The sequence below is a fragment of the Ambystoma mexicanum genome, chromosome 7p (assembly GCF_040938575.1).
Source record: "Ambystoma mexicanum isolate Mex_15411 chromosome 7p, UKY_AmexF1_1, whole genome shotgun sequence".
NCBI classification, from domain to species: Eukaryota; Metazoa; Chordata; class Amphibia; order Caudata; family Ambystomatidae; genus Ambystoma; species Ambystoma mexicanum.
The window spans coordinates 220,550,650-220,574,373 of NC_090939.1; the positions used below are offsets into that span (position 1 = coordinate 220,550,650).

Here is a 23,724-nt window from a genome sequence, read left to right on the forward strand (position 1 = left end):
TAACATTGCTTTAAATTCAGTTAGAATCATTTAAAGATCAACAAATTAATTACATTTGTCCTGTTCTTTCTGGTGGGTTCGATTTTTTTCCTCCCACATTCTGCATTTTAACAATATGCTCCCAGGCCCAAGTCTGGCCGCAGAAACATTATTTCCTGCCACCAGGGATGCACTGTGGCTAATCTTCATGGCATTGGCGACAATGATTCTGGATACAAGGCCATGAGTGGTATGTATGGAAATGGATAACACCCCATGACCTCTTTTTCACTAATTTACCCTAAACTCTGATGCGGGGGAAGCACAGAATTGCACAAGGTTAGAAGTATTTCCATAAGGAGGAGGAAGGGGGTGGTGTAGGAGGCAGTTGCGGGAGAGTGGTGAGGAATTACTATTCTATCAGAAAGAACATTGCTGAAGGTTAAGCATTTTTTTCTGCTAATGGATTCTTTCCCCACAGATGTCTCTTCTTAGAAAGACTCAAAGTAGCTTCTGGAGGAGGAAGAACAGCAAGGAAACTCTGGAACACTGTACTACGTTAAGAAAGTCCAGACCAGACAAGGAATAGAGTCAACAGTGTTTTGCAAGTATGTGGCTATAATCCCACAGAGCAGCCAGGCAATGTCAATGATAGGACACCCCACTTTACAAGACAGAGGTAGTAGTAAGACCTCTCGTAGAATGTGCCAAAACACCCAGCTGCATGTGCTTGTTCACTAGAACATAATATTCCAAAATGCAGAGGACAATCCACCCAGACATTATGTTTGGAAACTGTCCAGCCCACCTTGGAACAAGCAGAATGTACAAAGAACTGGTAGTTTTTGTGCAAATGTATGGAAATATCATTGTTTGAGACACCCTGACAAAGAGCTCTCCTGGGTTCCAAACAATGGAAATGTTCCTCCATCTTGGAAGGAAGAGGCAGAGAAAAGAAGACTGGATGATGAATATTGCGGGAAAGATGGCATCATGACCTTCAGAAAAAAGTGTGGACTAGCCCGAAGAGATACCTTTTCTTTTGAAAGGAAGAAATAGGGAGGTTTCACCAAAAGCATGTGCAGCTAATGGTAACACTATAAGAAGCAGTGACAACTATAAAAAAAAACCTGAACAGAAGCCCCATGCGGAATTTAAGAACAATATTTAAATTCCATGCTCAAACAAACTGGTGTGGTGGAAACAAGTTAAACCTTTTGAAAACTGCGTAGCATTAAGAATAGTGAACAACAAACCCTGCATAGAGGTGTTTTTAAAGGACAAAATGGCAGAAAAGGAAGCTTTCACTGTGCTTATGAGTAGGCACTTCAACAATCCTGCCAACTATCAGCATACATCTCTTCTACCTCACTACGCTAAAATCCTTAAACATATTTTTTCCAACATGATCTCCCACTGGGACTTTTATTGATCTCAGGGTCCCACTCTAATCTGATTTTCAAATAAGTCATTCCTTCAAATCAGCCCTCTCCCATGTGTATAACTCCACCCTACAGTATCCTCTATTCCAATCCTACTTGACCTCATGCATGCCTTTGATGCAATAGATGACTACTCTTCTTAGGACTCTTGCTGACCTTGGTTACAATGAATTGCCTCCTAATTCTCACACATCTCTTGAAACACTGATATCGCTAACACAACCCTTCTCCCGGTTAGGAATCCTCGTGGCTCTGTCCTTGGCCTCCTATTAAACCTTTTACACCATCTCCCTCAGTAAACACCTATGACGTTCATCCTTTGGATTTACCTACTATGTCTTTGTGAATAATGTCAAAGTCATCAACTCCATCCTTACGTAACCAACCCCTCTGCTGGCATACCTGCTCATCTGCTATATGCCACTTACTTGACACTTCCTGCCTTAAGCAGAACTCCTCAAAGATTGAAGTAATCTACCTTACTGCCTCGAATGCTTCCTACTTGTTCCCCAACCCTCATTTTCACTAGATTTACTCCCACCCCACCAAGGCTCGCACACGTACTTAATTTTCTCTAGCAAACTTAACCTTCACCATTTTATCACTTCTACCATGAAAATGGCCAGAATTAACATACTCAATGTTAGAAAAATACAACTCCTCCGTACTTACAAAGTTCCTCATACTGACCTTCATAATCAGCCACCTTGAGTAGTTCACCACCTCGGTTTTGGCCTCACTCCCTTCACTGGACATGGTTCACCATCCCTGTTTTCGGCCTCCCTCACTTCTCTGGACATGGGAGCACATTCCCTTCCAGTGTCAACAGCTCTAGACCATAAATAACGGAATCCCCTTCCTCATCAAATATGTGGCACATTCTGGTGGGTTCTAGAAGCAAGAGTGTACTCTTACATCATGCCGGCTTGCATCAGCGCAAATGCTATGGTCCTGATGGGATGGGTGGGCACAACTGCTTCAAAGACCGAACCATGGGCTAAGCGCTCAAAAGTATTTTTTGGTGATGTAGTAGGACCCAAGCCAGCCGGTGTGTGGTAACCGCCCAAAGAGGAGCCTCTGTTGATCTTTAGTGGCATAGGGGACCTTGACTCCACCACCAGTGCTGAGGTAGAGACAATTTGTACAGAGGTCTTGGCAACATTTGCTGTCAAATTGTTCCCATTTGTCCAGAGTGGAGAAACTAGTACTTGCTTTTGCCTTTTTGGCGACGTGCTCAGAGGAATCGTCATCATCTTCACCCTGTGTCGGGAACAGTGATGCATCAAAAAAGAGTGATGATACAATAACATTTTAACCTTTTTTCCTTTTTTGTATTGCTTATAGCACCAACTTATCTCAAGAGCAGAGGAGTACTTGAAAACAGGGGATTGCCTGCATTTGGCTTGGCAATTCTTACAGTAGCACAATACTCTTGGTGGAGGGAGAGAGGGATGTTTAGTCATCCTGCGTGTATGTGTATGGTTGAAAGAGACATTTTTTTTTTTTAGAGTTTTGTGAAACTAGAGGATGGTAGGGGCATTTTTAGACTCTGTAGGGATTGAGTTCCTTATGGGCACGGCATGGCAGGAGAAGGACTGCTGGGCAGTCTTCTCTATGAGCTAGCTTAGATGCCTAACGGTTTGTAGTTTGGCTACATGTGGTGTGAGAGAGCCTGCATAGGTGTGGAGTTTAGCTGCCCAAGTAAGTTGGTGTTCCGTTCAAGACTGCTTTGTAGGTTATTGTTAAGATGGACTTACAAAATCAACCCTGGGGATGGATTTTGGGAGGCCAACCTATTCTAGTGAACAATAAAGAGACTGAATTCTAGGCAAACACAATCAGGGTAGGCAGCAGAGCTGTGATGCTTAAAGTCAGGAGGGGTATGAGGGCGGTTTAGGGCTACGAACAAGAGAGACACACACAGAACTATAACAACTCCACTTTGACAGACCTGCAAATACATACAGTCATTTATTAGGCCTTTCAAATAGGTACTAAGCTAGGAAACATTCAGGTAGGTATTATCACACAACTACTATCAAATACATATATTCATCCAACTCTAGAGAGAACCCCTTCACTTTACATTAAAGACAGTTAAGCAACAGTTATCTTTAGGTGCTGAGCTGGCGCAGAGTGTTAGGATCCTCTAATTCATATTTGTTCTGTCAATCATTAATAGTAAAGAAGTTTAAGTGGGGTGCAGAACCAGAAAGATGTGCCTCTGTACTAGGCACTCTGAGTAAGCTGAATGAAAAAAGACCTATGCTCAATAGCCTTTGGTGTGGGTAGCACACCCTAAAGACCACTATGTGGTTAAATCTCTCGTTGATGGGCACTTTCTAATATTTATTGCGTTATGATCATTTCATCAAATAAAGTTGATGAAAAAGCCAAATAATGTCAGACTTGTTTATTTAGTTAAATGTATAGTGCAGATGGCTTGGTCAGACCAATGCATTTCGGACCAACATGGTCCTTCTTCAGGGTCTATTTTTTCTCATCTGGTAACAGTCAAACAATAGGGTACATTACCAAACAAGTTTCATCGTTATTGTGATTGTTTTGATCTTATGTTCGATATTTAAATGCGTCACAGCATATCACTACCATTGCTGTAAACGACTCACTAAACCGGCATTGTTAGCTTTGAAATGAAAAAAAGGAGGAAACTAAGCCAAGTGGTCCCATAAAAAAAGTAAAACAAAAGTGATCCCGTAAGAAATGGTAATTAAATACTGTAGGTGACCGTTCTTTCATATCACCCATGCACTGTGACAGCTAGTTTCGTTACGGTCCGGGGGACCGGATAGATTCACTGACCTGCAATTCTCAAGCGTGTTTCAAGAACTGTAAAATGCCTGCTTAATCGTGATCTGCGTGGTAACGAAACATGTTTAGTGAAAAACCTGTGAGCCATATAGCTATAAATGTCCTGTCTGATAAATCAATGTCATCAACCTTACCTGATCGTTAGAAGAGAATGAGTAAAGATTCCTCAATCGTGCACTACCATTCGGGGGAACCGTGCTCACGAAGTGACTGTCTGTATAAACATCATGGTTGCCATGATGAGGGCGAGTGCGTGCTGCGCCTCGGTATACTAGAAACACGGGGGCGGCCATCTTAGAAAGGGTACTATTCAGCCGTCTGATGCATGTCTAATCAATCTGCCTTGGCAGGCCTGTGCCCATTAGAGATGGTCAACTGCCCCCCCATACCATCTAAACTAAAGTCTGGAGAATCTCTTTATTAAATAAGTGTAACGAAAAAATAAATGCGAAATCAAAATGAAAAAAAAAATGATAAACATAAAAAATAATGAAACGTGGCTTATAACCTACTAAAAAACAGCATGGAAATTGAAAAGTAGTTCTCAAGGCTGCACTCATTCTGGTTAAGCCCAATTGAATCTAACTATCTACTGCAAATATCTATCAATGTAGTTCCTTAGTCTCAAATATATGCACTAGGATGCATTTTCTCAGGATGGGGGCTGGTGACGGCCGTGATGAATTGGACTGTGTTTATTAAATGTTGCCTAATGGCCATGCACTATGTGGTCTGCACCATCTAAGGTGAAGTCTGTTCTGTACCTAACAACTTCCATCTGCCTACATCTACAATTCTATGTCAAGACCGGAGGCTCACATTATGCTTCTCTTTCTTTAATTGACCAGTAAGGAACAAGTTACTTACCTATAACTGTTGTTCTCCAGCATGGGTCTGGCATGGATTCACATGCTCATGAATATTCCCCGTCGTCAGGCCGGGAATCCTCGGTAAAGAAAAAATCAGTGTCAGGTTTGTTTCTGATCGGCCTTTCTCAGTAGCAACCAATCACTGGTCTCTGGGTCATACTGCCCCCAGCCAATGACTGCCCTCTACCTAAGCCCCTCCTCTGGCAGCCATCCTCAAATGTGGTAGCACGTGAAGTGGCAGTATGACCAAGTGAAGAGCCGCAGAGGGGTAGGAGGGAGGGTTCCCATGTGAATCCCTGCCAGACCCATGCTGGAGAACAGTTACAGGTAAGTAACTTGTTCCTTCTCCAGCATGGGGTCTGGCATGGATTCACATGCTCATGAATATAAGAATACATAGCAGTACACACATGCACAACCACGGGAGGTGGCAAAGGCTCAACATTAAGCATTACATCAAAACTCAACATTAAGCATTTCTTACCTCCTCACCAGGCTCACCTTAGGCGAACAGGTTGCGCAGCACTGCTTGGCCGACCCTGGACTCCTCCCTGGAATCCCTGTCGACGTATTAGAATCTCGTGAAGGTGTGCGTCGACCTCCACGTAGCAGCCCTGCAGATGTCCAGCAGGGGCACACCAGACAAGAACGCCGTGGTAGCAGCGATAGCTCTGGTCGAATGGGCTCTCGGACGGCCGGGCAGCGGTCGGTTTGCCAAACGATGACAGTGCATGATGCAGCCGGAGAGCCATCTGGAAATGGAAGCCTTCGAGAGAGCCTTCCCTTGGTTCACGGGTCCAAAGTTCACAAACAGCTGTGATGTCCTCCGAAAACTCTTTGTTCGGTCCACGTAGAACTTCAGCGCTCTAGCTACATCCAGCGAGTGCAAAGTCCTCTCGGCCGGCGACGAAGGCGACGGGAAAAAAACTGGTAACACCAAGGGCTCGTTGAGATGGAAGTCCGACGGCACCTTGGGCATGAAAGAGGGGTGCGTCCTCAGCACTACCCTCTTATCTTGAAAGGTCAGTTATGGAGGCTTGCAGGATAGCGCCTGGATCTCTCCCACGCGTTGTGCGGAGGTGATGGCCACCAGGAACGCTGTTTTCCACGACAGAAACTTCAACGGGGCCGAATGCAACGGCTCGAATGGCGGACCCATGAGCCTGGTCAGCACCACGTTGAGCTCCCACGCCGGGGCCTTCACCAGCGGGAATGATCGAAACAGTCCTTTCATAAATTCCTTAACCAGGCAATGAGACCACAGGGATGGCCGCCCTGTAGTCCTGGTGCATCAGGAAATCTCTGCCAGGTGTATCTTGATTGAAGCGTGAGATAGTCCAGCTTTGGCTAGCGACAGTAGGTACGGCAATACTTGAGGGGCCGTAATCCGCAGAGGGTTAATCTTCTGTGCCCAGCACCAGATAGAGAACCTCTTCCACTTCACTTGTCCGTAGCACTTGAGAGTTGAGGATGCCCTGGCCTTCGCAAGAACCTCTCTACAGTCGGCCGGGATATCGTACCCTCCAAACTCTAGTGCTGCAGGAGCCAGGCCTGCAAGTTCAGCGACTCTGGGTCGTGATGAAGAATGGCGCTTCCTTCTCTGGAGAGAAGATCTGCATCCGCCGACAGCTTGACTGGTGGGGACGCTGACAAGTCCAGAAGGTCTGGGAACTAGATCTGTCTCGGCCACGCCGGTGCGACGAGGATCATCCTGCACCGGGACCTCTTGAGCTGGTTGACGAGTCGGAGCAGCAACGGCAACGGAGGGAACACATATAGGAACAGGCCGTCCCAGGGGAAAGAGAAAGCATCGCCCATGCCCCTCGGTTGGGGAAACCTGCTGGCGAACCTCTGGCACTTGGAGTTTGTTGCCGTCGCAAAAAGGTCAATCTGGGGTTTGCCCCATCGCTGAAAGTGTCGGTCCACTTGGTCCTGGCGTAGTTCCCACTCGTGCCACGAGCGCAGCTCTCCGCTGAGTGAGTCGGCGATGGTGTTTTATCCCTGCCAGATGAAACGGCACCAGAAACATCCCTTGAGCAACGGCCCAATGCCACAGATCCTGGGCTTCCTTGGATAGGGCTGGGGACCTGGTTCCGCCCTGTTTCCGATGTAAAACACTGTGGTGGTGTTGTCGGTGATGATCCTCACAACCTTGCCCTTAAGGGACGGGAGAAAGGACCTGAGGGCCCAGAACACTGCCCGGAGCTCCAGGATGTTGATGTGGAGTGGCTTCTCCTCCGGGAGCCAAAGGCCTCTCGCGTGAAGATCTCCGGTGTGCGCTCCCCACCCCTCCAGGGAGGCATCCGTCGTCACCATCACCTGGTGGGCGGGGGTCTGAAAATGTGTTCCTGCCGCCAGATGAGTGCAGGTGCCCCACCACCGGATCGCTCGACGGAAGGTCTCATTGAGAGGGATCCTGGCTTCGAAGCTGCCCGTCGCTTGTATCCAGCGGGCGTCGAGGAACCCCTGTAGAGGGCGCATCCGAAGCCTGCACAGGCGCAGGAGATATATGCAAGAGGACATCATCCTTAGGAGGGACTTGATGGACCTCACCTTGGCCACGTCCGTGGCCAGCAGACGCTGCACCTTGCCCAGGATGGCCTTTGTCCTTTCCTCCGACGGAGAGGCCAGACGCGCCACTGTGTCGAGCTTGGCTCCCAGAAACAGTGCAACTTGTGAGGGGACCAGGTGGGACTTGGGGAAGTTGATGGAGAACCCCAGGTCCATGAGTAGCTGGACGGTCTTTGCTGTGTGTTCCACGGCGAGCTCCCTTGTCCTTGCGCGGATGAGCCAATCTTCCAGGTAGGGGTAGACATGGATCCCCTGTAGGCGCAGCCACGCTGCCACTGGGGCGAGGCACTTGGTGAAAACCCTGGGTGCCGATTTCAGTCCGAACGGGAGGGCCTGGAACTGGTAGTGCCGCCCTTGGACCACGAACCTGAGGAACTTTCGGTGTCCTTTTAAAATGGGGATGTGAAAGTATGCATCCTCCAAATTCAACGATGACAGGAAATCGCCCTCCTCCAGCTGTCCCAGCATGTGCTGGAGGGTGACCATCCGGAACTTCTGTGCCTTGATGTACTTGTTCAGTCGTCGCAGGTCCAGGATGGGTCGCCATCCTCCTGTCTTCTTTTTCACGAGGAAGTACCTTGAGTATACTTCGGAGCCCTGTAGCCTCTTCGGGACGAGCTCAATGGCACCTTTTTTGAACATCGCCCTTACCTCCAATAGCAGTTGAGGGATGTGATTGTCCTTCCTGGCGGGTGGAATGCGGGGGCACTTTTTTAGAAATTCGAGGGCGTGCCCCTGGGTCAGGGCATCCAGCACCCAACGGTCGGTGGAGATGGTCTCCCACACGCTGACGAACTTCGCCAGCCGGCCTCCCACCGGGGTGCTTCGGTGGGGGCCCGACACCATGGTCAGTTCAATCTTGCTTGGAGGACGCCTTGCCGCCTTGGCCTCCCTGGCGACGACGGCGGGGTCGACCCGACTTGCCTCGTCCTCTATAGGCTTCCTGCGACGAGGAGCGGGCCGCTTGGAGGTACGTAGAGGAGCCACTGCCGAATCCCTTGGAGGCACCCTGCTTGCCTCCGGTGCTCCGAAAGGACGGCCTTCGTTGCCGGAGAACGCCTAGGGCCTTAGCTGTCTCTGTGTCCGCCTTGATGGCTTGGAGGGACTCATCCACTGTTTTACCCAAACAGATTGTTCCCGTCGAACGGCATGTCCAAAACCTTGGCTTGTACGTCCTGGCGGAAATCCGTCGCCTTGAGCCACCCTCGTCGTCTAAGGCAAACGCCGTTGCCTAGCTGGCGGAAACCGGTGTCGGCAATGTCCGCTGCCACCGTAATGGCGTGGTCTGACGCCACTTCACCTTCTTGCAAGATCTCCAGGGCTGAGGCCCTCTTGTCGTCCGGTAGGAAGTCCAACATGGGAGCGATCTTGTACCATACCTCCCTGTCGTAGCGGGCCACGATCGCGAGGGCGTTGGCCGCCTTAATCGTTGTTGCCGCCGATGAGATAACTCGTTGTCCCATTGCGTCCAGCTTCTTTCCTTCGCCGTCCAGCGGGGAAGTTGACGTTGAGGCCGATGCGCCCCCCCCCCCCCCCCCCGCTTTCTTATTTGCCGCCGCTGAGACGACTGAGTCAGGGGTCAGTTGTGCCCTAAGGCACAAAGGGGCCGTGTCGGGGACCCAGTACTTCTTCTCGTACCGATCCCTCTTGGCAGGCATCGTAGACGGGTTCTTGAGGAGGGTGAGACCCTCGTCCCAGATGTCATCCAGCAGAGGAGCGGCGAGGACTGTTTTCTTCTTGGCCTCACGCCATTGGTAAAGAGGAAACCTTCCTTCTTCTCTTCGGGACAGAGCTGAAAAAGCTTGGATGCCCTGGTGATCATCGCATGGAAAGATCTGATCTCGTCGGGTGAGGTGGCCCGGGCTGGGCGCGATGGGAGCTCCGTCCCGTCGTCACCGCCGGTACCCGTCGTGGCCGTGTCCGTTCCCGTGTCATCCTCAGGGACGGGGCACGTGGGCAAAGATTGAGTAGGCCGCGAGGGCTGAAAAGGCAGGGCTGGATGGATCCATCTTCTCTTGTTTGGGGGGCTTCCCGCCGGGCCTGGCTCTGGCTCCTCCGTCGAGCCTGGTTCCGGTTCCTCCGTCGGTGGTAAGGGCAATCTCGTCCTTATCTCCGAACATAAGGATTGTATTGCCAACAAAATGGCCACCGAGTTGTCCTGCGGCTTCGGAAGCGACGGGTGACTAGGACCCTGGCCGGTGCCGCCGTCGCTCTCATCATCACCTTCGTCGGGATCCCTCCCGTGGGAACGGGCCTCTTCGACGCCCTCGTCGAGGCCCTCTAGGACTTCTACCAGCTCCTCCTCGGATGCTGTGTCCGTGTCCACAATGGCCACCGCCCCCCCCCTCTTTTTCTGCCGGGGTCTTCACGGGGGTCTTTTCGATGGGTCTGAAAGAGGCTTCCCTCTGCGGAGGCAGGGAGACTCTGGGCCCCGAGGACGCCTCCACAGGTGTAGTCTCCACAGGCTGCGCCAGGGCCGCCGCGACTTCCTCGATAGAGGCCTTGGTCGGGTGAATCAAGGCCTTTACCACCTTATGTGGGCCTGTGACCTTCACCTTGGGGGGAGGGTCACCTCCTCGCTCCCCCTCGGCCGGATCCTTTGAGCTCGACCGGGGCCTCTCCAGAAGCTTCGCCGGGTTCTCTGTCTTCCTCTTCCCTGAGCCAGAGCGTTGGCTCGTGGTTGATGGCACTGGAGAGGATGCGCCCTGCATGGCAGCCGAAGAGCCTGACCGTTCGGCGCTCCCGGTGCCCACGGACTCGCAGTGCTTTGCCTTCTGTTGGGCCCCCGTCGCCGGGGCGCCCTCACAGGACTTAGAAGATCGCTTGGACTTCTTCTTCTTCTCACCTGACGGGCTCTTTCCCTATAGCCAGTTGGAGAGATGAAGGTGTCGGTCCCTGACGGTCCGTTCCGACATGTTCCTGCAAAACGCACAGTCCTTCTCCACGTGCGTTTTGTCCTCATGAAGGCAGTAGAGACATTTCAAGTGCTCATCCTCCTTGAACACATTCTGCAGCTGGCATCCAGGGCAAACCCTGAACAGCTTTCCGGGCGTCGAGCTTCCTTTCTCCTGGGCCATGTTAAGGTAGGCCGCAGAAACTCCTGGACTCCTCCAAGAAGCGTAACTCGACGAAATCTTCACCCTTGAGGAGCGTAGAAAAATCCGACACTGATCCCTGTTAATCGGATGTAGAGACGGTGGTGCTTGAGGCTCTATTTGACCGAAAAATGAGAAATTCTCTTTGAAAAAAGTGCGAAAACGCAGCAAAAGCTTGAGAGCTAAACACGAGGACTCCCAACACTTGAGCGTGCGGTAAAAATCTGAGGATGGCTGACAGAGGCGGGGCTTAGGGAGAGGGCAGTCATTGGCTGGGGGCAGTATGACCCAGAGACCAGTGATTGGTTACTACTGAGAAAGACAGATCAGAAACAAAACTGATGCTGATTTTTTCTTTACCGAGGATTCCCGGCCTGACGACAGGGAATATTCATGAGCATGTGAATCCATGCCAGACCCCATGCTGGAGAAAGAAAAAGCTCAGCAGCAAGATATTTTGTGCACCAAAGTGTGACATGAATAATGCGCATAAGAAAAAGGTGCACTAAGTATAATAAACACAGTAAAAAAAACATAACACAGTAACATATGTCCAAAAGTCTCTGAGGGAACTCCATTTCCCAGGGGACTTCGCTCGAGTTCATTTAGAGGACACCAACATGTGACCTAGTCCTCCAATATGTGTCCAGATCCCCTCCATAAAAGGTCCTAAACATGATGTAACTTCCTCTTTCTTTGCTGCTCACAGCAAGAGACAAGTACATTCATGTTTAGCACTGTTTATGACATGTTCATACGATTTTAGTATAGAGTTATTACAGCTATTTGCTTATATTAGCATATTCCATTGATACATTTTAAATTGTGCACGCGCTTTATCTGTTAATTTATCCTCATTTGAGGAGATTTGTACCTTTTTGTTGTTCGCTCCGACGCCAGCTGCTTCCTGCTGGCGTCGGAGACTGTGTTACATGAAGCGCTGTTTCTTTGCTTCGCTGAAGCTGATCAGCTGTTTTTGCATCCGCACAAGTGGATCCCTCGGAGGGGTCGCCCCCACTTCCCCAGCCCTCTGGTCCTCTTCACGGGCACAGAGAGGCCTGCGCTGCCTTGCTGGAGACCGCAAAACCACCGGCAGAACACCAGGGGAGCTCCAGCTCTCCCTTGTTCTTTCCTCAATATTCCGGCACTCGAGTGCGCATGACCGTTAGTATTATAACGGTCTTTGCGAGCTCAAGCGCCGGAATCCTTCCTGTGGTGGCATACAGTATTTTACATTGCTATTTCCCTCGCAAATCTACGAGAGTACTCACGCAAGTGAACTTTATATATTTAAATTCAAATTAGCGGAGAAAGAAAGCTCCTGTTCAGCTATAATTAAATGATAATAGCATATGCTGAACTGATAATATTGGGCTAGAGAGAAGGCGTTCTAGAAGCCCAGAAAAAGAAAAAATAAAGAAAGAAAAGTGTTTAAAGGTGCTTGAAAAGACCATGGCAGCGCTGTACTCCCCTCAATCAGATCAGGCTTGGTCCGAGTGTGAGGAAGATACCTGTTATATTGACGAAGTGGCAATGGCAAACAGCCTGCAAAATGTGCTGGGATCTTCAGTTGAGAACAGCATTAAAAAGGCAGTGACCGACATGCTCCTACCTATTCAACACCGCCTATAAACAATGGAGGAGCACCTAAGAGCAACATCTCCACCAGGTAGAAAAATGACTCAAAAGAGTAAGCACCTTAATGAAGGGGGATGTAACCCGGCTCGCAAGAGCAGAAGCTCTCTGACCCCTCTGAGCCAACGAAATAATGCAACAGCTGCTGTATTGGACGCCTTCTCCAGGCTAAAGCAAGCCTTTATGAACAGGAAGGTAACCCCTTCCCATGAACCCTCTTACCCCGAGGAAGAAAACAGGGGAGATGGACCCTCAAGCCCAGAGGGATACGGACAGGGCACAGAAGAAGATCAGAAAAGGGGCGTCTATGACGCTGATCATTCCCACTCCTCATCTGAAGAGGAATTTCAAATAGAGGGTTCAAAGCCCTCAGGTTCAGGGATTGTGGCAGACCCCATCCCGGAGAACACAACTGGGAACAAGTCTCCTGCAGACAGGATGTTCAGTACGGAAAATCTAATGCACCCCAGATCCACCGACTGGAAACCATCTACCAAGACATCAAAATATATTAATTTCAGACTGCGCAAGCCACTCGATAAGGAGGTCAGGGCCAGACTGTGCCGAATGTCCACGTCCAGATATTGCGGACAAGGTAGCTCTAACACCAGAGCTAGATTCAAAGATGATCACCTTCTTAGGTAAAAATGTGAAAGACCCGAGGAAAGGCATAGACCGTGCCTGGAAGTCCTGTCAGGACAAAGTACTGGACATGGCGGGTCCACTAGCCAAGATTTCAGACCTAGCGGAAGCAGCCATCAGCTCATCTGACTCCATTGACCCAGTGATCCTGTCTGGTTGGGTTCAGAAGGCTATTTGCCTGTTAGGAAACACCAGTTGCGCTATTTCAACGGAACGTCGAAAGGGCATTTTATATAAAAATAGACGCCAAACTGAGCGAATTGGCAGACACAGAATCGGGTCCAACGGCACAAGGTCTGCTTTTCGGAGATCCTTTTATGAAGGAGATGGCTAAATTTGTCGGGACATTTAACTGCATTGGACAAATCGCAGGCCTCCATCAAAAGAGTCTTCGCATCCAAGGTTTTCTCCAGGGCTGGACGAGGTAGAGGTCGCTCTTCCGGCCGTTACTTCTTCGACAAGAGACCTCAACACTCCAGAGGCCAGCATAACACCTGGCAAGAATGCTTCAACACTTTCTTCCCTTCAAGAGGTCGTGGAAGAGGGTGCCCCTGGAGAAGAGCGGCTAGATACCCAGCCCAACAACAAGCTACAGGTCAGTGTACTTATAGCAACGCCACAAAAACCTATAGGAGGGAGGTTAATGATGTTTGCAAATGTTTGGGATACCTTTTCGGGAGACGCCTGGGTCAGGGACACAGCTCGGGGTCTGCGCCTAGAGTTTTTCGAGCAACCCATCCAGACATGTCGCCCTACTCCTATAGTAATGTCTCAGACAGATCAAATCGCCTTAGACAGCGAAATACAGTCTTTATCAGAATCAAAGCTCTCTACGAATTCATCATTTACCGCCATTTCAAAATGGAAGGCATAGACATGCTCAGAGACCTCCTGAGACCGAACGATTGGCTCATGCGTCAAGACTTGAAAGACGCTTACATTGCAGTGCCGATTCATCAGGCACACATAAGTTACCTGAGATTTTCATGGAAAAATCGAGATTGGGAGTTCACAAGCCTACCTTTCGTGCTCTCTTCAGCGCCTTGGGTTTTCACCAAACTTCTAAGGCCTGTTGTAGCTCATCTAAGAGAACAAGGTGTCCGTCTTATAATTTACCTAGACAACATCATCTTCATGGCCCAGTCACAGGAACTAGTTCAGAAACAGACCAGACTAGCCATAAACTTGCTACACAGCCTCGGCTTTCTTATAAACTGGGAAAAGTCCGTTCTTCTTCCATCCAAGAACATGGAATTTCTGGGGTTCGTAGTGGTCACCCAGAATTCTCAACTTCGACTCCCATCAGCCAAAATCCATTCTACCAAAAGGGAGACATGCAGGCTCTTGCAGAAGAACCTGTTCTCTCTTCGAGAACTAGCAAGAGTGATAGGGCTACTATCCTCCTCCATCCAGGCAATATTTCCCGGCCCCCTTCACTATCGAGAACTACAAAGACTGAAGGGCCAACACTTAAGGCGCAGCCTTTCTTACTCTCAACTCCTGACACTATCACCTCAAGCAAGGACAGAGCTCAACTGGTGGCTCACTCGCATGGAAGCCTGGAACGGCAGAGCCATCTTCGGATCCGCTCCAGATATTATCATCGAATCGGATGCCAGTCGCTCCGGCTGGGGAGCGAGATGGGTGTTAGGGAGAATTCTCTCTTCAGGCTGAATTTCCTAACCTAGTGAGTCCCCCAGCAGCTTTGCTGGATTTCTGGAGTTTGTTTTTTTCCTCCTGCCAAGAGTGAGACTCTTTTTCTCCCACTCTTGGACATGATTTATGGTATTCCTTTGACTAGTAATGTGTTTTATGGGCTATGGGGTCCTTTACTCCATAGGGTCTCATGTGTTTTTACTATGTGTTACACAGCACCCTCCGTGCAGTAACACAGGGGTGTCGTAGTGACACCCCACCATAGACTCCATACCCTGAGACTGACTCCTGTCTCCCAGGGCATGTAAAGTCACCATTGGCTTTACTAGTCCCAAATTATTAACAGAAACCAGTACAAACCATCATATTGTGGACATACTGGTCGGGGCAATTCGATTGCCCCGGGGTCTGTTAGTCGAGGGGGCACGTCTCCGTCCCCCCTGATCTAGTTTTGGCTGGTGGCAGTGGAAACTACTTTTTATAATCAACCTCAAATATTTCCCTATGGGATTTTCCCATTGTTCGAGGCTACCAACTTTATTTAATTCTCATAGTCTCGAACATAACGCAGGTTTAATTAATTAATATTAATTCTCCGGTTGGTATTTATTGCCAAGACTCGATTCTAAAATGGCGTTTGTGTTCTCTTCTGTGACTCCAACCCAAGTCAAGCCCTTTGTTCCACTTTTTGGCGGGCTTCTCCACAGAAGCCTCCAAAAGTGGTGCCACTCTGTCTGGGTACCACAGGGGGTGTGGGAGGGGGTTTAGGCACCCTGGACTGAGTTACCTTGGTAACTCAAGTCGTACCCTTGTGTGATTGGCCCAAGTGGTGAGCCGGCCGGCTCACCACTTAGCATGTTTGATTGACAGCTAGGCTGAGTGAATGGGGGTATGCTGCATAAAAGCAGGGCTTTGGGGACTGGAACTTCAGAAGTCGCCACAGGACCTGAGAATCTGACGAGGGAGAAGCTGAGCCGACCTACCATGATGACACCACCGGTGGAGCCCTGCAGAACCGACTCACCACTTCCCGACGACAGAAGATCTCCCGGCTGGAGAGGCTTCTTCCCCTGACTGGTGGGCATAACCAGTTTACCTTTCTTTCTTTGCACCCTAGACCGGTTTGTGGTCGAACTGCCCGTGACAAGCACCCCGGCGGCCGGATAGCCGCTCACCACTGAACCGCAAATCAACGGACCGCTTCTTGTACCTGAGAAACTCTGCAGCTGGTTTCTTCCCTGGCAGTGCAACGGACTCCTGTCTTCCTCCACGACGAGATCCTCTCCTCCCCCGGACGAAGCACCGACTTGCATCCGCTGCCAGGAACAACTGCCCCCCGCTGGAGTGTTCTCACCACTTTAAGATATCGTGTCCACCAGGCCTCCCTTTCTAAAGATTGCTACAAGGTAATAACTCCTTAACCTTCTGGACTGGGCTGGCCGCCTTGACCCTCTAACTGGTCCCTTTCTTTGGTCCAACTCCTTTTTGAACCATTAAAAGACTTTTGTGCACTGCAACCGTGTGACCTTGGACACATTTCGTTTTGATCCTCTTAAAGCGGATCCGGCCTACTGACTCTGAACTCACGGTTTTACTTTGCCTTCCTCTCTTGTTATGTTCTTGTAAAAGTGTTGGGATCTGTTTCAATTTGTTCTCTGCTTTTCTCTCCCTTTTTAAAATGAACTATTAGAGTGCCATATACGTTAAGCGCTCACCGCTGTCTGAAAATAAGTGGGGCTTTACTTAAGACTTGTCTAATATTCTTTTAAGGGAGCGTATATCTTTCAGTGACCGTGTTTTTGAATTGCTTACTATTAGTGCCTGTGTGTTTTGCTAGATGAGGTTTTAAATAAATAATTAAATCTCTTTTACACCAAGCCCTGTGTAATAACGTAGTTCCCCACACATGTAAGTTGTTTGAATATCTTTATTCTTCAGACCCGAACGCCATACATCCTCTCCTCCCAGCTCCTACCCTTCTCATCAACCGCCACCCGGAACCTTCATCCCTCAACGTTCCACACATTAGAACTTTAGGAAAGGGCTCGCGGAAGCGCGAGCAATTACTACACCCTGGTCAGTGTTTACTTGTTCTATTGTGTGCTCTTGACCTATTGTGAATACTCTGTATACTGCCTAACTCTTCTTGAGGGAAGTCTGACTGCTCAGTCACAGCTACCAAGTGAATCTGTGTGGTACAGACTGCTACCAAGTGGGTTTACTGCCAAACACCTGTAGTCCTAAATCTTTTGCAGTGGTCCCAGAGGGAACTGCACAGGTTTCTGCCTAACAATGGGGAGCGAGATGCCGCCCCGTAGCCACGGGAGGAACTTGGTCTCCCCTCAGGAGCTGGATCTCCATATCAACTGTCTAGAGCTTCTTGCAGGTTCCTTTGCAGTATGCTCCTTTGCCAGAGACAGAGCAGATTGCTGTATCTTGCTAAAAATGGACAACATCTCAGCAGTAAGATAAATCAACCATCTGGGTGGCACCAAGTCGAGACCTCTAGCAGAATTAGCCAAGGATGTCTGGCATTTCTGTCTGGAGCATCGGATTTCAGTCACAGCGGAATACCTCCCCGGTCTCTCAAACGTAGTGGTGGACTGGTATTCCCGTCACTCGACAGATTACAGCGATTGGAGGCTCAACGGGGAAGTTTTTCTTCGCCTCCAAGAGATTTGGGGTCCGGTGTCCATAGACCTCTTCGCTTCCAGACTCAATACCCAGCTACCAGTGTTTTACAGCTGAAGGCCAGATCCAGCAGCAGCTGCAACAGATGCATTTCTGCAGCCATGGTCCCAGGGAATACTTTATGCCTTTCCCCCATTCACCATGATAGCGAGGACCCTGGCGAAGGCCCGCCAATAGCATTCGGATCTAATCCTTATAGCGCCAGTCTGGACATCTCAGACCTGGTATCCAGTTCTTCTGGAACTTTCCTCGGATTCCCCAATCCTACTACCCCAATTTCCAGATCTCCTACTAGATCCATCAGGTCAGCGCCATCCCCTTCTCCTCAGCGGATCTCTGACCCTAGCGGCCTAGAGGATTTCAGGTCAAGATGGAGAGTTCCAGGCATGTCCCGCATGGTGATCAATCTCATCGAGGAGAGTTGGGCTCCTACTACCCTTAAAAGGTATTCCAACTCTTGGAGCACCTGGTGCAGAGAGAAGGGATTACATCCAATTTCAGCACCTGTAGAGGAGATATTGAATTTCCTAGCTTCTCTAGTAGAAAGAGGGCTTGCTTACAGGACAGTGAACGCCTATCGTTCAGCAATTTCTGCAGGTCATGACCTTGTCCAAGGAGTCCCAGCAGGAGAATACCAGCTCATCTGCAGATTACTCAAGGGTGTGAGGCTTACCGTCCCACCCCCATCCCGCTACGACCAGGCTTTGGGACGTTAATAAGGTATTGAACCTCTTTCTGTCATGGCCGCGTAATGAAGAACTATCACGTACGGCCCTATCCAGCAAACTTACTACCCTACTCTGCTTGGTCTCCTGCAGCAGAGTCTCTGACGTCAGAGCTCTCGATCTAGCGGGCAGGATCTTCTCTCCTGACGGCATCGTATTTCATATACATAGGAGGACAAAGTGCAATTCCAGGGTGATTTCTTATCACGCCTTTAGAGATCAGCCCAAGCTCTGCTTGGTTAAATGCTTGAAAGTCTACGAAGAAAAGACAGCTTCGCTCAGGACCTCCCCTAACGGCAGCTATTGATAGCTCTGCGTAAACCACAAATGGCAGTTTCAGCTCCAACTTTGGCACGCTGGGTGCGTTGGACTAACTCAAGCTGGGATTGATACCCAGCACTTCGGAGCCCACTCCGTTAGAGGAGCCATGGCCTCCAAAGCCTATCAGGCGGGAGTTCGCCTAGAGGACATCATGAGGATGGCAGACTGGGCAAGCGAATTAGTATTCGAACAATTCTACCGGTTTCAGGTAGATCAGCCTGCATCTATTGTGGTAAGTAAGCTTTAAACAAGCATAATGTGAGCCTCCGGTCTTGACCAACAATAAAGATGTTCGATAATAACTTACTAGAAAGTCTTAATTCTATTAGAGACATGGAGGCGAGCATTATCCCAACCGTCGAGAAAACAACAGCGTATCACACTTGATATTGATTAAATGCATTAATATGAATGTCAATGATTTGGAACTTATATGTATACTACCAGAATAACCCAATGAAATTTCTCTCCCACCCCAATATGGGATCTAGGGTTGTCATATACATGAAGTAATTTTACCCCTTTATCCTTTTTCGACAACGCCTGCAGACAAGTCCGTCTGATCAGCAGCCCGACACAATTTTCTTCTACGAGTTGACTACAGTTACAATTCTACTACGGACAGCCAAGTTCGCAGGCTCGAAAGAGGAAGTTACATCATGTTTAGGACTGTTTGTGGAGGGGATCTGGACACCTATTGGAGGACTAGGTCACATGTTGGTGGCCTCTAAATGAACTCGAGCGAAGTCCCCAGGGAAATGGAGTTCCCTCAGAGACTTTTGGACATATGTTACTGTGTTATTATGTTTTTTTTTTACTGTGTTTATTATATTTAGTGCACCTGTTTCTTATGCACATTATTCATGTCACACTTTGGTGCACAAAATATCTTGCTGCTGATCTTTTTCTTTACTGCTCAATTAAAGAAAGAGAAGCATAATGCTAACCTCAGTGTCTTTAATAGAATTAAGACTTTCTAGTAAGTTATTATGGAAAATCTTTATTTCCTCATTCTCTTAGGAGATATGAATGTGAGTGAATGCTTTCCAGTAACCACATGGTTATATTGGAAAACCTAAAGAAATAGTATGCATATGTCGAATTCATCACATATCAGGCGTACACCTTTATTTGTGGTAAAATCGTTAATCTAAGAGTACCCCTCTGCCCACTTATCATAGATGCTCATACCAATGTGTGGTCAGTAAAACCTTTGCCATAAGTGTACCACTCTGGCCACTTTTTTTATTATAAATGCTCATACATGTGTGTAGTCAGCATCCTGGTCATACACAACATAGTTTGTAACAAAAAACAATTTAGATCCCAGTCCTCATTCAACCCGTCGGGTGAAAGGGAATTCAATCGGTCTACCCAAAATGCTTCTCGTTGGGCTCTCTACTTCTTGCTGTTCTGTTGAGTGTCGGAATGGATAACTTCCAGGACTTGGAATTTCAATTGGGTGATGTTGTGTCATTTGTCCAAAAAATGCCTTGCTACTGCTGAAAGTGCGTTCCTGTTTCAGATACAAGATTTATGTTCAGTCATCATTACTCTTATTTTTCTGCCAGTCTCTCCCACATAATAGATGCCGCATGGGCATTGTATGCAGTACAGTACATTTTAGTGTGGCATGTGGCATAGCATTCCAATTGAATTTTCTCTCTGGTCCTTGGGTGAAAATCATATTCGCCTTTGGTGACATTGTTGCAGTTACTGCAGTTCAGATATGGGAACGTGCCCCGTATCTGATTCTTCATAGTGAATTTCCGTCCTGTCGTGTCGATTAACAAGTTTCTCAGATTGGTACTAGGTTGATAAGCGAACACCAGAGACCTACGGTATAAGTAATTCATTCTCACATCACTTATCAGAATGCTCCAGTGCTTTAAAAAAAAAAAGAAAATGTATAACCTTTATTTATTATTTGCTTGACAAGGCAACATGGACAATCAGATCAGAGCAATGCACAGAGCAGTACAAAACATACAGCAGTAGTTTACATGAACATGACCTATTGCAGTAATCAGAGTTGAGTGAATCATTAGTTCAACGGGTTCTGGCTGGTCTCAGCTATCACTAAGGAGTTCGAGGGAATTGGAGGGCCAGGTGAATCCATGTCTACCCTTCTTTCATCTGACAATGTTTGCAGGTATGCCCCAAAGGGAGGCCCATATAGCCCGGGCAGGCAGCCTGGAGATTGCAGGGAAATCCAACACTCCTCTGTGTCTGCTGCCCAAGTTACATTACAAAGCCATTGCTCCACGGTGGGGGGTAGCCGGCCAAAGCCACAACAATAGAATACCTCGTACAGCAAGGAGCATACAGAGACTGGCCAGTTTGCGGCCACCCCCATGGAGCGCTGGGAATTCATGGAACAAGCAGTTCATGGGGTCCGGAGAAAGAGTTTGTTCAAGCATCACAGATACAACCGTGCAGACACTCGCCCAGTATTCAGAAATTTTGGGACAGGGCAAACCATGTGAAGATAACCTGCATTGTCAGTGTGGCACCTGGGGCAAAGGGGGGAGTGGTCACGGGAAATAATGTGGAGCCAGGCAGGAGTGTAGTGAAACCTATGTAATACTTTGAATTGAATTAGGCGAAACCTTGCATTCAGGGACACCTCACGGGCATGTCCACACATGACCTCCCGCCTTTCTTCATTTATATCGGTTCCAAGGTCCCTACTCCAAGTCTCACGGAGCTAGGTGAGGGGCTTATCAATTCGGTCTTGGAGCTGCCTATACAAATTGGACACAGCTCCAGCGAGTATAGTTTTTCCCGTCACTAGCGTAATTAGTGGTTCGTCCGGGGGATGTGCAAGAAACTCGGGCCACTCCTCCATAACAGCACGCTGCAACACAGCGTATTGTAGCCATCTGGAGGATAGCCTAATCAAATGCCTACGCAGGTCAGACCAGTTCACAAATGAACCCTGTACGTGACATATCACCAAGGGTAGATTAGCTGTCAGCAGCCCATTTGGCCACCGCCGGCTTGCTTATCGTGGGGAACCCCGGGATGTAATTCCATAGTGGCAGGTGTTAGTGGAATGGGCGGGGAGCACCCGTCCGTCTCCTTATTTCGTCCCAAGCCAGTGCTGCAGTGGCCGCTGAGCTAGGCATACCCGGGTCTTTCCACAGCGGTGGCAGGATCAACAAGTGAAGTTCTCTAGGCCTAGAAGCAAGTATCTCAATTTGTATGTGTGGGAGCGGCGGGACCTCAGACGACCTGTATGTCACATAGTGGGCCTGAGCTGCAAGCCAGTATATCTCAAAGTCAGGTGCCGCAAGGCCACCTTGACTATGAGATCTCACAAGAGTGGACCACTTTAATCTCACCACTCCCGAATGGAAAATATTTGCAACGGTTCTAAGCTCTGCAAACAGGACCGTACCAGGCCATAAAGGAACGTTTAAGAAGCGGTATAGTAATTGGGGCAACACAAGCATCTTGACAAGAGACACCTTACCCGAGAGGGAGATGGGCAGCTTAGCCCAAGAGAGCTGTTTAGGCCCGAGTTGGTGCAAATAGGTCCTAAAGTTTAGTTCATATAATGTATCTTGGTGCCTCGTGATCGTAACTGTGCGGTATTTTATTTCCATAGGGTCCCCCGCGAATCCCATAAGGTCAGCTGGGGCTGTAGTAGTGTCTGTCAACGGAAAAAGCTCAGACTTAGCCCGATTAACCTTGAGACCGGATAACGAGCCAAAGTGGGAGATATCACTCATAACAGGTTCGAGGTTCCGTTCAGGTTGCCCGACGTATAGCAATGCATCGTCGGCATAAAGAGAAATAATCTCGGATGAACCGGACAGCCGTACCCCCCTGTGCAAATGTTTATGTCTTAGAAAATCGGCTAAGGGTTCAATAACTATTGCAAAAATAAGTGGGGAAAAAGGTCACCCATGCCAGGTCCCCCTGCAAATATTAAACGGACGTGAGAGGCGGCCATTAGTGCACACGTTGGCTACAGGGTTGGCAAATAGCAGCTGTATCCAAGACACACAGCGAGGGCCGAAATTTCACCTCTCAAGGACTGCCCAGAGGAAGCGTCAAGAGACAGAATCAAAGGCCTTCTGCACATCAAGCACAGCAGCCACAGACCGAGCCTCTGGGTTGATTTGGCCCAGGACATTGAATAATCGCCACAGATTAAGGGCCGTGGAGTGGCCAGGGACGAATCTGGATTTGTCTGTATGAATTAGATGTACCATATATGGGGCGAGGCGGAGGGCGAGCCCCTTAGCGAATATCTTAACATCACAATTAATCAGAGATTGGGGCGACATGAGCACCATTGTGTGGCAGGTTTTCCGGGCTTAAGAAGGGCCGTTATTCACTGCCTCTCTAAGTGTCAGGGGCAGTTCCTTTTTGGGCCAAGATTTGTCCCACAGGGCAACCAAGCGGGGAGCAAGGAGGGATTCATAGCTTTTATAGAAGTCGATGGGGAGACCATCAGGACTGGGGGCCTTATTGAAATGCAGTGCATCAATGGCACGGGATATCTCCGATCTCCATGGGGCAGTCAAGGATATCCCTAGTTACATCAGATAGAACCGACAGTGTTATCCCATCTAAGAATGTATCTATGGCAGCCTCAGAGACCTTATCGCTGTTGGTAAACAGCGCCACCAGTGCTGCATAAAAGGAGCGGAACAGCTCATTCACGTCGCCTTCTGTGTGAACCAGAACCCCATTAGGGTTCTCAATGAGAGGAAAATGCCGCCCCCCGCCTCTTGGTGCACCAACCTAGCCAACCGGCTGCCCAGTCGCTCACCCTCGCCATATTGCCTAGCAGCTAATGGGTGATCCAGGAATTTCCGCTCCTTCTCTGCCGCTTCCCTGAATCTATCAAGAAACTCCTCGTGCGCAGGGTCATGGATGCGGGTCCTCGGCGTATGATACCTCCAGTTGCTTAAGAGCGATCGCACACCTATGATTGTTCCTATGTATTGCCTTAAGGATGCCGGCTTCTTTGGCCAGAGCCATACCTTGAATGTATGCCTTAAAAGCGTCCCAGAGGACAGCCAGGGAACCCACCATGCCTGTGTTAATAAAGTAGTCCTTCATGCATTCCCCCAACTCGGTCCTGAATACCGGACACAATATTGCTTGAGGTTTAAGCCTCCAGGAGTGTCTGGGGGTCTGCCGTTAATCCCAGGTTAGGGTCAAGGTGATCTGGGAATGGTCCGAGTATGTCCTCGGGACTATGCCTGTGTTTGCTACACAGTTGATTAATTTCCCAGATATTAGCCACAGG

At 48.9% G+C, this 23,724-nt stretch overlaps 1 protein-coding gene across 2 annotated transcripts in view; it reads right to left on the reverse strand.

The window, feature by feature from the left end:
- Positions 1-23,724, reverse strand: part of TTC3 (tetratricopeptide repeat domain 3) — a 2,698,168-nt gene that overhangs the window by 363,294 nt on the left and 2,311,150 nt on the right. The gene's annotated exons all lie outside the window — the stretch shown is intronic.